Source organism: Miscanthus floridulus, chromosome 12, assembly GCF_019320115.1.
Source record: "Miscanthus floridulus cultivar M001 chromosome 12, ASM1932011v1, whole genome shotgun sequence".
Classification (NCBI taxonomy): domain Eukaryota; kingdom Viridiplantae; phylum Streptophyta; class Magnoliopsida; order Poales; family Poaceae; genus Miscanthus; species Miscanthus floridulus.
Genome location: NC_089591.1, coordinates 66,705,999 through 66,717,590, shown reverse-complemented (window position 1 = coordinate 66,717,590; position 11,592 = coordinate 66,705,999). Strand labels below are relative to the sequence as shown.

The 11,592-nt window shown below is 53.0% G+C and overlaps 1 pseudogene; it reads left to right on the top strand.

The window, feature by feature from the left end:
* The first annotated feature begins 2,361 nt into the window (after positions 1-2,361).
* Positions 2,362-6,036, top strand: LOC136497083 (probable methyltransferase PMT15; annotated as a pseudogene).
* The last annotated feature ends 5,556 nt before the right edge of the window (positions 6,037-11,592 follow it).

The window sequence follows — 11,592 nt, the reverse complement described above, 5'->3', positions numbered from 1 at the left end:
TCATTTCATGTCTTTACATTCCTAGAATTGTCATGCTACAGTAGGATTGGAACCTAAGGTGCAAAACTTTTATACGGGAGAACAATAGAAACATATTTTAGACACAAGGGGTAAAATGGGCTAAGTGTACAACTTAATTATTGAAAAAAATAGAATTAGCCCAATTCACTCATCTCTTGGACATCTTGATCCTTTTACACATGTTGCAGTGGTTACACGTATGTTACAATCTTTTGTTCTCAATGTTTTATCTATTTTTTTCCAATGTATGTAGCAAGTGTGTTTATCTGGATGTTGCATATGTTTTTCACACATATGATGCAAGTGTTTTATCTGGATATTGCGTATGTTTACAGTGGTTTCAATTGTTTTTCAGGTGTTTTTGCCAGTGTTTAAGACTCATGTTTTAAATGTTTCATTTGTTTTCAGACGTATGTTGCATTTGTTGCACCTGGATATTTAAAAACTAGATCGTATGTTGTATCTTCCTCCTCGCCTTTCTGTTGTATTAACTCAGTGTCAGGCGCGGGAAGGCAGGAGACGGTCTCCACTAGTGCGGGTGGGCCCCATGTGCTTGCGGATGGACGCAACAGGCGAGACGTGGACGGGCCGGTTAAGGACACATGACGGGGGGTAGCGGCGCATGCGTCCGGACATCCAGACGCTAGCCACGTCCATACTAGTATCTCTACTATGGTATCTCCATTAACCAGGGCTCATATCAAAGTGACATTAATCTGTATAGTTTTAGGCCCTGTTTGGTTCTAGGGACTAGAGACTAAAGACTAAAAGAGGGACTAAATAACATGTTTGGTTTCAGGGACTAAAAGAGACTAAAGGGCTAAACAAAGACTAAAATATCCTTCTTCTTCCTTTAGACAGAGGTGAGGGAGGAGAGAGAGGGAGGGATAAGGGTTGTAAAGGTGGTCCATTAGTTCTAAAAAGCCTCTTCCAAGGGACTAGTGGACTAGAGACTAAAAGTCCCTCTAGTAGTCCCTCCTATTTGGTTAAAAGGGACTAAGATATCGTTCGGTTCGCTTCAATGTAACGTAATCCCTTTGCGATGGTAAGTGTTTACGTTAAATCATGTTTGTTTCCGCCTCCTCCGCAAATCAAATCCCGTGTAATCAGATACCGTGGTGTACAAAATTGATACCCCTCCCATTCCCTACGTAATTGGATAGCACGGGACCACGCAGCACGACACCCATCGTCTTCGACTCCCGATCGTGACTCGTTTCTCCTCAGCTCGGCGTTTCATGGCGACTCTCCTCCATAGCGCCGCAGACCCGCCTCCACCCCCACCCCGCCCCGCCTTCGTCGCCACCCGCGAGCGCACAGAGGAAGCGCACGCATCCGGCAAGGACGGCGACGGCGAGGCTCTACTGCCCCGTTCACCCCCAAGGATGGATCTGCGGTGGCCGGTGGGCTTAGGGCAGTGGTGGCGCGAACATAGGTGCATCTCGACCCAAGGCTAGCAGCGCGGTGATGGGTCTGCTGACGTTCTTACAGCGCGGTGGCGGCGCAAACACAGCTGCATGGATCTAGGAGCTCTCGCACCGGCAACTTGTCGGCCGCCGGGCAACTTCTTATTTTTCATTTACGTTACAGTGCAAAAATCAAACAAAGCCAGTGATTTGTTACATTGTTACCGTTAGCACTGCTTTCTGATTCTATTGACGTTTGCGTTACAATTTCTAAACCAAACAGCACCTAAAAGAGACTAAACGGGCCCCTAGTCTTGGTAACTGACCACATTCCGCCTGATCGCTGGGCTGGGGCTGGCTGGCCAGCCCCTCACATTGCTATTATTTACGCGAATCAGCCAGCAGTACTTCTCTCTCACATAAACGAACCAGCAACGATATGAACCAGCCAACCGAACATGCCCATTAATCATACAAGATCCAATATCCACCCTTTCCGAAGCTTCTTATTTTCTTATTAACGGGAGAATCATGATAGGGTATGAATCCTTTATCTCCACAAATCTTTTTCACTTCCCCGTGATTACCATCAAGGCACCTTTACCATGGCTAGGCGCAGTTCAAGCACTGTGATGTCGATCCAGTGATGAAGCCGAAGCCGAAGCCGAAGCCGAAGGAGAGTACTCAATGATTGCCATTATACGATGTGGTCAACAAAAAAGATCCGACAGTAACTCCAGCGAGTCAATGCTATACCAAAACCCAACACATCACAACTGTCACGCTCCAGGAGATCACGGGACCAGGCCAGGTGTTCCCAAGGCGCGACCGTTTGCATGCCAAAAATTACAACCAGCAGCCGCTTGCTTCCTGGCTTACTCCACATAATAAAACGCACACCTCTGCCCCCATCTCCACCTCTTCCCGTGGTAATCAAATCGAACGCACATGCGGTGCGCCTCCCTTTCACGGCCTCCCTCCGTCTCCGCCTCCACCTAATCCCGACCCGGGCACCCCAATCCGAGGCGCCTGCCGTGCGCTTTAAGTGAGCGCACCACACGTAAAGCAGGCAGCCAGGGGAGGCGGAGAGAAGGAGAAGCAGCAGCAGCAGGGCCGCCAACGGCCGACGCCATGGCGGTGGGCGCGACCGCCACGAAGCTGCACCTCTCGTCGGCGGCCGCGGCCGCGCGCCGCCCCTCGCTGCTCCACCTCGCGGCCGTCGCCGTCCTCTGCTCGGTGTCCTACCTCCTCGGCATCTGGCACCACGGCGGCTTCTCCGCGGGCCCCGCCGCCGGTGGCGACGTCTCCTCCTCGGTCTCCATCGCCACCGCCGTCTCCTGCGCCACCCCCGCCCTGACGGCCGCCTCCTCGTCTCCCCCCGCGGGGCCGCTCGACTTCGCCGCGCACCACACGGCGGAGGGGATGGAGGCGGAGGCCGCGCTCCGCCAGCGCAGCTACGAGGCGTGCCCCGCCAAGTACTCCGAGTACACGCCCTGCGAGGACGTGGAGCGCTCCCTGCGGTTTCCGCGGGACCGCCTCGTCTACCGGGAGCGCCACTGCCCCGCGGACGGCGAGCGCCTCCGGTGCCTCGTGCCGGCGCCCAAGGGCTACCGCAACCCGTTCCCGTGGCCGGCCAGCCGCGACGTCGCCTGGTTCGCCAACGTGCCGCACAAGGAGCTCAGCGTCGAGAAGGCGGTGCAGAATTGGATCCGCGTCGACGGCGACAGGTTCCGCTTCCCCGGGGGCGGCACCATGTTCCCTCGCGGCGCCGGCGCCTATATCGACGACATCGGCAAGCTTATTCCCCTCCACGACGGATCCATCCGCACCGCCCTTGACACCGGCTGCGGGGTAAGCCACTTCCATTCGCAATCGTACATGAACGCACACTCCATTTGCTTGAAATGATCACGTGCACGCAACAATGCCTTGTGAAGGTCCGCACAAATTCGAGGTCAATTTCAGTCAGAGATTAGAGAAGAGCAATCGGAGATCTCGGGAGTCGGGGAATGGCGTTTGCTAGCTTTGCGGGTGTCGGAACTCGGAAGTTTCCAATCCCTTCTCGGGTCAGAGGTTTCGTGCGTGCAAACGGGTCTGGCCCATGTAAAACCTCGTGCACCGACCCGATAAGACGCTTTGTGTCTGCGAACGGGCCTTCACTTGGTAACGGTAGTCAAGCTGCAGTGAACTGTCACGCGCAGTTTCCTGTGACAGACTGAGCTGGATCACTGCTGAAGCGTATGAGTAGATCTGAAATCTCTGCAATAATGCTGCTGTCAACCATATATTTGCAATTGCGATATCATCGAATTCTTGATTGGACGTCAGGAAGGTGTATCTGTTGTTTATGCCACTGGCCTGTGGCGTCGTTGTAACGGGTCGCCCTTTATGCAGCACCAAACAGTTGTGATTGTTGCTAACTTGACCTTGGCATTTTTATCTGATTGTTCGATGCATAGGACCTGCAGTAATAGCATTTTTTTTCTATTATGGCGCTCCTTGATTTGGGAACTAAACCTGTGTGGTAACTGAATTTCTTACTGATGATCAAGCTCATTTTGCTTCTCTGTGCAGGTGGCTAGCTGGGGAGCCTACTTGTTGTCACGCAACATCCTTGCCATGTCCTTCGCTCCACGAGACTCCCACGAGGCGCAGGTTCAGTTTGCACTAGAGCGTGGTGTGCCGGCGATGATTGGAGTCCTCGCCTCCAATCGGCTCACCTATCCGGCACGTTCCTTTGACATGGCACACTGCTCTCGTTGCCTCGTCCCGTGGCAGCTTTACGGTATGTTGAATTACTATACCCCCAATGCTACAAGCATTCAGTATCTTCAGCTGATTACTCATCGCTTCATGCTCCCATGTATGTGAAGATGGGCTTTACTTGATAGAGGTTGATCGTATCCTGCGGCCTGGAGGTTATTGGATTTTGTCTGGACCACCAATCAACTGGAAGAAACACTGGAAGGGGTGGGACAGGACTAAAGAAGACCTGGATGCAGAGCAGAAAGCCATTGAGTCAGTTACCAAGAGCCTCTGCTGGAAGAAGATCAAGGAGGAGGGCGACATAGCTATCTGGCAGAAGCCTACTAACCACATTCATTGCAAGGCCATCCACAAAGTTATCAAGTCCCCACCCTTCTGCTCTAACCAAAACCCAGATGCTGCCTGGTACGTGCAGCACCATGCTAACCATTTTCAGTTCAACTCATGGTACTCTATGGTAAATCACTAACCATATTCATGTGATTGATTTTAGGTATGACAAGATGGAGGCTTGTATAACTCCACTCCCAGAGGTCAGTGACTTAAAGGAGGTTGCCGGCGGCGCGTTGAAGAAATGGCCGGAGAGGCTCACTGCAGTGCCGCCCAGGATTGCCAGTGGCAGCATCGAGGGGGTCACGGCAGAGATGTTTGTGGAAGATACCGAGTTATGGAAGAAGAGAGTTGGGCACTACAAGTCCGTGATTGCTCAACTCGGCCAGGAAGGCCGGTACCGCAACTTACTCGATATGAATGCAAAGTTTGGCGGCTTTGCTGCGGCATTGGTTAATGACCCCTTGTGGGTCATGAACATGGTCCCTACTGTGGGGAACTCAACAACCCTTGGCATAATATACGAGCGTGGCCTCGTTGGGAGCTACCAGGACTGGTACATATTCGTACTGCAAACATGGCTCCTCCGTGTTAGACGGTTACATTCGTCCTTGCCTGACCTGAAATCTCTATCTGAATTCACTGCAGGTGTGAGGGCATGTCCACGTATCCCCGGACCTACGACCTCATTCATGCAGATTCAGTGTTCACACTGTACAATGGCAGGTAAAAACATACTGTTGCTTTAGAATTCAGTCTGGTACTGCAGAAATGTAGACTGTCCTAATTAGCTAGTTGTTTCTGCTCTTGTTCTCTATCTCTTTTAGCAAAAATTGTCCTGCCATAATTTAATAGCAAAATTTGTTTTATGTAAATCTATTCCCACGAACTTTTTCTTTTGAGGAATCTCCCATGAACTTTTAATCTAGGAACTATCAATTGTCATTGCTGCAATTCATTTTTCAAGATAACGTTTTACTACCTCAGTTAAAGACTGACAATTCATCCTCTGCTTTGCAAGATGTGAGGCGGAGAACATTCTGCTCGAAATGGACAGAATTCTGAGGCCAGAGGGCACGGTCATCATCAGAGATGACGTGGACATGTTAGTGAAGATAAAGAGCATCACAGACGGGATGAGATGGAATAGCCAGATCGTGGATCACGAAGATGGTCCGCTCGTCCGCGAGAAGCTCCTCCTTGTTGTGAAGACATACTGGACTCTGGAGGACAGCAAACAATAGCAATAACGTGGAATAAAAGAGTTAGAATGATTATTGACATGATCGGCAAATCTTGTGACTGCCTCACCATTTGCCCTGTGAATCTGGAGGAGTTTATTTTCTGTTTTCCTTTTGGGTATTCATTTTGGGGGGGGATAGTTCACATAATGGAGATGTCATCTCCTTGTTAAGATATAAGAGGGAAACCCAGCACAGATTTTGACATATAAAAAAACAGACGTTGTGCAAAGTGGGTAAATAGAAAGTACAGTATTGGGATCATTTTCGTCTCCGGGTGCACATTGTTTGGTTATTCTTATGATGTTATGTGATCCCTTTTATTCGAATGTCACCTCTTACAAATCTAAACTAGGATAGGACTAATCATCATGCCATGACTTTCCTCGGGATTCAGAACGCTTTCAACAGTTTCTCTTGAACGAACGAGTAATGTACAGTATCAGGCTGACCCGTGTCTATCGTCCAACTACTCTGAACTTGATGTTCTGATCATGAAAAACTCGCCGGCTGTGTAGAATGCACCCACGGCATTTCTTCCCGAACAAAGCATGGAACTGTATGCCACCTAAGGCCCTGTTTGTTTCCGGTGACTAAAATTTAGCTACTAAAACCAATGACTAAACTTTAGTCAGCCTATTGGAGCTTAAGGATCTGAGGGCGTAGGAGTGCGAGAGGGGAGGCCTGGGCTTGAAACCCCGGCGACGAACTGGCGGCGCCGTGCTAGGCGCCTGGCTGAGAACTCGGCGACAACAGGAAGATGTGAACAGTAACGCCTGGGGGCCCAAGGGGAGATAAACTCAATCCCAGGCTAAAAATCTATTACTTCAGAATGTTTGACACTTATACTAACTCAATAACAAATCTCTCCTAAATCTAAGGGCTAACAAACTCGACTTAACAAACTCCGACCAAAATAGCAATACTGATAACTGACTCCTACTGAATCGGCTGAAGCCAAAGTGGCTCCCACGCCTGGACCCTGGTGACCGCACTCTGGTGCATGCCTCCACATGACTTGCTCAGCCACTCTTCTTGTTACGGCGTCGGTACACTTTTCCCACCATAACATCACTCCCCCCCCTCGACGAACAGCTCGTCCTCGAGCTAGAAGGCAGGGAACTCAGCGCTGGAATTCTTCAAGCTGGCTCCTAGGTGGCGTCGGCTTCAGGTAAGTCTGCCCACTGGATCAAGACATGCCAAGTGCCCCGACGAAGCTGGACACGTAGAGCACGGGCTGGCTGCTGGAGCCGACGATCGTGGCGCAGTGGAGGAAGGGTCAGGAGCGTTGTTGGAGGAGTCCCCCAGGAACGGCTTGAGGACGCCAACATGAAAGACAGTTGTGGATGCGCGCTCCTTCTGGCAACAACAGACGGTATGCGACGTCGTCAATGTGCTCTGTCACCTGGAACGGGCCGGCGAACTACGGGCTCAGCTTGCCCCGCGGTCCCGGCAGCAGCGACTGCACCGGTCGATGGAGGATGCGTAGCCACACCCAATCGCCCACTACAAACTCCAGGGGGCGATGGTGGCCGTCGTAGTAGCGCTTGGCATATTCCTGGGCCTGAAGAAGGTGTTCGCAGCACCTCAGCCAAGGAAGGCGTCAGCGATCCTAGAGAAGCGCGTCGACGGTGTCGGTGCGCGCTGTGCCTGCAGTATAGGGAATTAGGGCAGACGGAGGCCTTCCATAAACAACCTGAAATGCAGCGAAGTCCGCAAGGCAGTGTGGTAGGACGTGTTGTAGCAGTACTCTGCCCAGGGCAGCCACTCCAACCAAGCACGGGGGTGGTCGCCGGTGATGCAACATAAATACATGGCAATGGTCTTGTTCGCTGCTTCTGACTGGCCGTCAGTTTGCGGGTGGAACGCCGTACTGAGGTGGAGTTTGACCCTCGCCAACTTGAACAGATCCCGCCAAACATTGCCAGTGAACACAGGATCCCTGTCGCTGACAATGGAGTTGGGGAACCCGTGCAGGCGAACGATGGCCTCGAAGAATGCCTTGGCGACCGACGCCGCTGTATACGGATGACTGAGCGCTATAAAGTGCGTGTGCTTGGAGAAGCGATCCACCACAGTCAAGATGACGCTCTTGCCATTAACACACGGCAGACCTTCGATGAAGTCGAGCGAGATGTCGGACCACACCTATGATGGCACCTCCAGGGGCTGCAGCAGCCCTGCCGGCCGAAGGGAGTCCACCTTGTTCTTCTGGCTAGACAGCGCATAGGCGTGCACAAAGTCGCGCACCAGTGCACGATAGCCCTTGATGTAGAACTAGGCGTGCAGACGGTGCAGGGTCTTCTGAACGCCCTCATGCCCAACCGAGTGGGCAAGATCCAGCACGGTGGGCAGCAGCGCCAACTACGTCGACACGAAGACGCGGACGCCGTGAAGAATGAGGCCATCCACAACGCGCCAAGGGGCGCCGTGTTCAGCGGCGACCGAGTCCCACAGCGCGCGCAGCGCCGTGTCCTCATTGAGCTCGCAGCGGAGGTTGTCGAAGAGGTCAAAGGATGGTCCTGACAGGGCGTGGAGATGATCAACAGCCTCGTCACGCCGGGACAGCGCGTCTGCAACCACGTTGAGGCGCCCTAGGCCAAAACTCGACGGCGAAGTCAGTAGCCGAACAGCTTGGAGACCCACTGGTGTTGAGGCAGGGTGGAGAGGCGCTGGTCGAGGAGGAACTTGAGCGCATAGTGATCGGTGCGCACGACGAAGCGACACCCCCATAGATAGGGCCTCTAGTGACGAACAACCTACACCAAACCAATTAGTTCCCGCTTGTACGTAGCTAGCTTCATCTGCCTTGGCGAGAATGGTCTGCTGAAGAACGCGATGGCGCCCGTGCCCTGGTGCAGCACAACACCAAAACCCGACTCGGAGGCATCGCAGTCCATCATGAAGGGTAGCTCGAAGTCCGATAGTTGGAGAACCGAAGCCGCAGCCAGCGCTTGTTTTAGCGCCTTGAACGCCGCCTCAGCCTCCTCTGACCACAGAAAAGCATTCTTATGCAGGAGCTGCGTGAGGGGCGCAGCGATGGCACTGAAGTTCTTGATGAAGCGGCGGTAGTAGCCCGCCAAGCCAAGGAAGCCACGAAGACCCCGCGCTGAGCACGGCTGTGGCCACGACGTCACTGCTTCCACCTTGGACTGGTCCATGGCCACTCTATCCACGAAAAATGATGTGGCCTAGGTACGCGACGGAGGACATGGCGAACGAACACTGGCTGCGTTTGATGCGCAGCTGCTGTTCGCGCAACGCTGTGAGGACGGCCTTGACATGCTGGAGGTGCGATGTCCACGAAAGGCTGTAGATTAATATGTCATCGAAGAAAACCAACATGAACTTATGTAGGTATGGCTGAAGGACCGTGTTCATGAGGCTCTAGAATGTCACCGATGCGTTAGTGAGGCCAAACGACATGACCAAAAACTCAAAGTGCCCCTGATGCTTGCGGAAGGTCGTCTTCTCGTTGTCATTAGCATGCATCCGGACTTGATGGTAGCCCGAACGGAGATCCAACTTGATGAAAAATTTGGCGCCTTTGAGTTCATCCTCTACCACTGGAATAGGGAATTTGTCCTTGACTGTGCGGTCGTTGAGGGCGCGATAATCCACACAAAAGCGTCAGGAGGAGTCCGGCTTCTTGACCAGTAGCACCGGCACTAAGAACGCCGACGTACTTGGCCGGATGATGCCCTGGGACAACATAGCAACACATTGGGACTCGAGCTCCTCTTTTCTGTAGCTGTGGATACCGGTAGGGGCGGACTGCTACCGGCGCCGTGTTGGGGTGCAGATGTATTCTGTGATCACACGAACGGACCCGTGGCAAGCCTTGGGGCCTAGCGAAGAGGTCCTCGAAGGACTACAGTAAGAGCTCCATCAAAGCTGGCCCATCTTGGTGAAGTGCACACGGCAGCCTCCGTGTGAGAACACCATGCACAAGTCATCGAAGTGCTAGAGGATGGGCCCCAACATCCTCAGAAAAGTGACGTTGAGGACCATGTCGTAGCCATCAATCGGGATGGAGTAGCAGTCGATGGAGAACTGTTCGTCGGCGATGCGAATGGCGACGTCCTTCACGAGGCCACGGCAGGCCACACGGTCACCATTGGCGACGATGACCCCAGCGCCCATGCAGGGGTGGAACTGAAGGCCAACGTGTCGGGCGACATCATCGCGCACAAAATTGTGCATGGACCCCGAATCCAAGAGCACAACAAACTGCTCATTGCCAATCTGTATGTAGAGCTGCACGGTGTCTTCTGTACGGATGCCAGTAATGGTGTTGAGCGAGATCATGGGGGCGTCGAGGTTGAACAACGATGGGTCTGCTGCTGCAGGTGCTTCTGGAGCATCATCGACGTCGTCTGGTTCCTCGACGATGTAGTTAGACGCCTCCAGATAAAAGAGTCAAGCACACTTATGGCCACGAACGTATTGCTAATCACAGTTATAGTAGAGCCCCTGCTTGCGGCGTTCGGCCATCTCCTCAGGTGATAGCCGCTTGAAGGGGCGTGTTGTGGCTATCTACGTGGATGAAGCTAATGCCGAAGTCCCCTGGGAACCCTCCGGCGTGGTCAGTGCTGGTGTAGCACTCGCGTTGTGTCGAGGCGGTCGAGCCGGCGGCGCTGGCAAGGCAAGTGGGGCAGGAGCATTCCATCGCTCATACGCGCGTGCCAGCCACATGGCACGCTGGAGATCTTACGGGTCATGGAGCTCGATGTCGACGTGGATGTGGTCCGAAAGGCCGCCGATGAATAGCTGCGCCTGCTGGTACGACAAGAGGTGGCCGGCGTGTGCCATACGCGCCTGGAACGCATCGACTGAGGACATGAAGGGTAGGCGTGCCAGGTCTGCCAGGTGATTGGTACTGAGCGGAGGTTCGAAGCGCTGATGACAAAGGTGCTTGAACCCTTCCCACTCGGGCCTGCCAGCGTCACGTTCCAGGATGGTGGACCACATCTGAGCCATGGCGGTGAGGTGGTAGGATGCGAGCTAGACCCAATCAGCGTGGCAAGTCTACTGGCCATGGAAAAACTGCTCACACTTGAGCAACCAGCCGAGCAGGTCCGCCTTGCCATCATAGGTTGGGAAGGAAAGCTTATGGTAGCGTGGAACAGCAGGGCCCTCCGGTTCCAGCGGTAGATGAGGCAGTGGCGGTGGTGTATGCATCGTGGCCGAAGGTGGCGGCGCAGCGACCCTTGCCCTTGCACGATGGATGACAGGCAAGGCTGAAAGGATCTAACAATGCCTAGAGGGGGGGGGGTGAATAGGCATATCTAAAAATTTACTGCAAATGCTAAGTTCAAATCTGTCAGCCACTATCGGAAGTCCCGACATTTGGGTCGGAACTCCCGACGTTGTCAGAAGTTCCGACGCAAACGTCAGCAGTTCCGACGCCTATGTGAACTAGAAAAGCAGTGCCAAATTTAACTTTGCGGATAAATAATCTTACAACCTCACTTCCCTGTGGTTTGGTGAAGATGTTGGGTCACTCCCTTGACGCCGTAAAGCCTCCAAACGGTAGATCGAGACCAAACCCTAAAATGGGGATTTTGGAGACAAAGAGACAAACACATACAAGTAATCTCAAGTAATCTCAAGCAATCACAACAACAACAACAAGCACGTGGGACACAAGGATTTATCCCGAGGTTCAGCAACCCCACAAAGGAGCTCCTACGTCCTCGTTGTTGAGGTGACCACTAAGGTCGGAGTCTTTTCCACCTCCTTGCCTCTCTCAAAGTGACCACAAAGGTCACTTGAGCTTTCCACTAAGAAATCAAAGGGTGATACAAACTTCCCAAGGCTCTTCCACA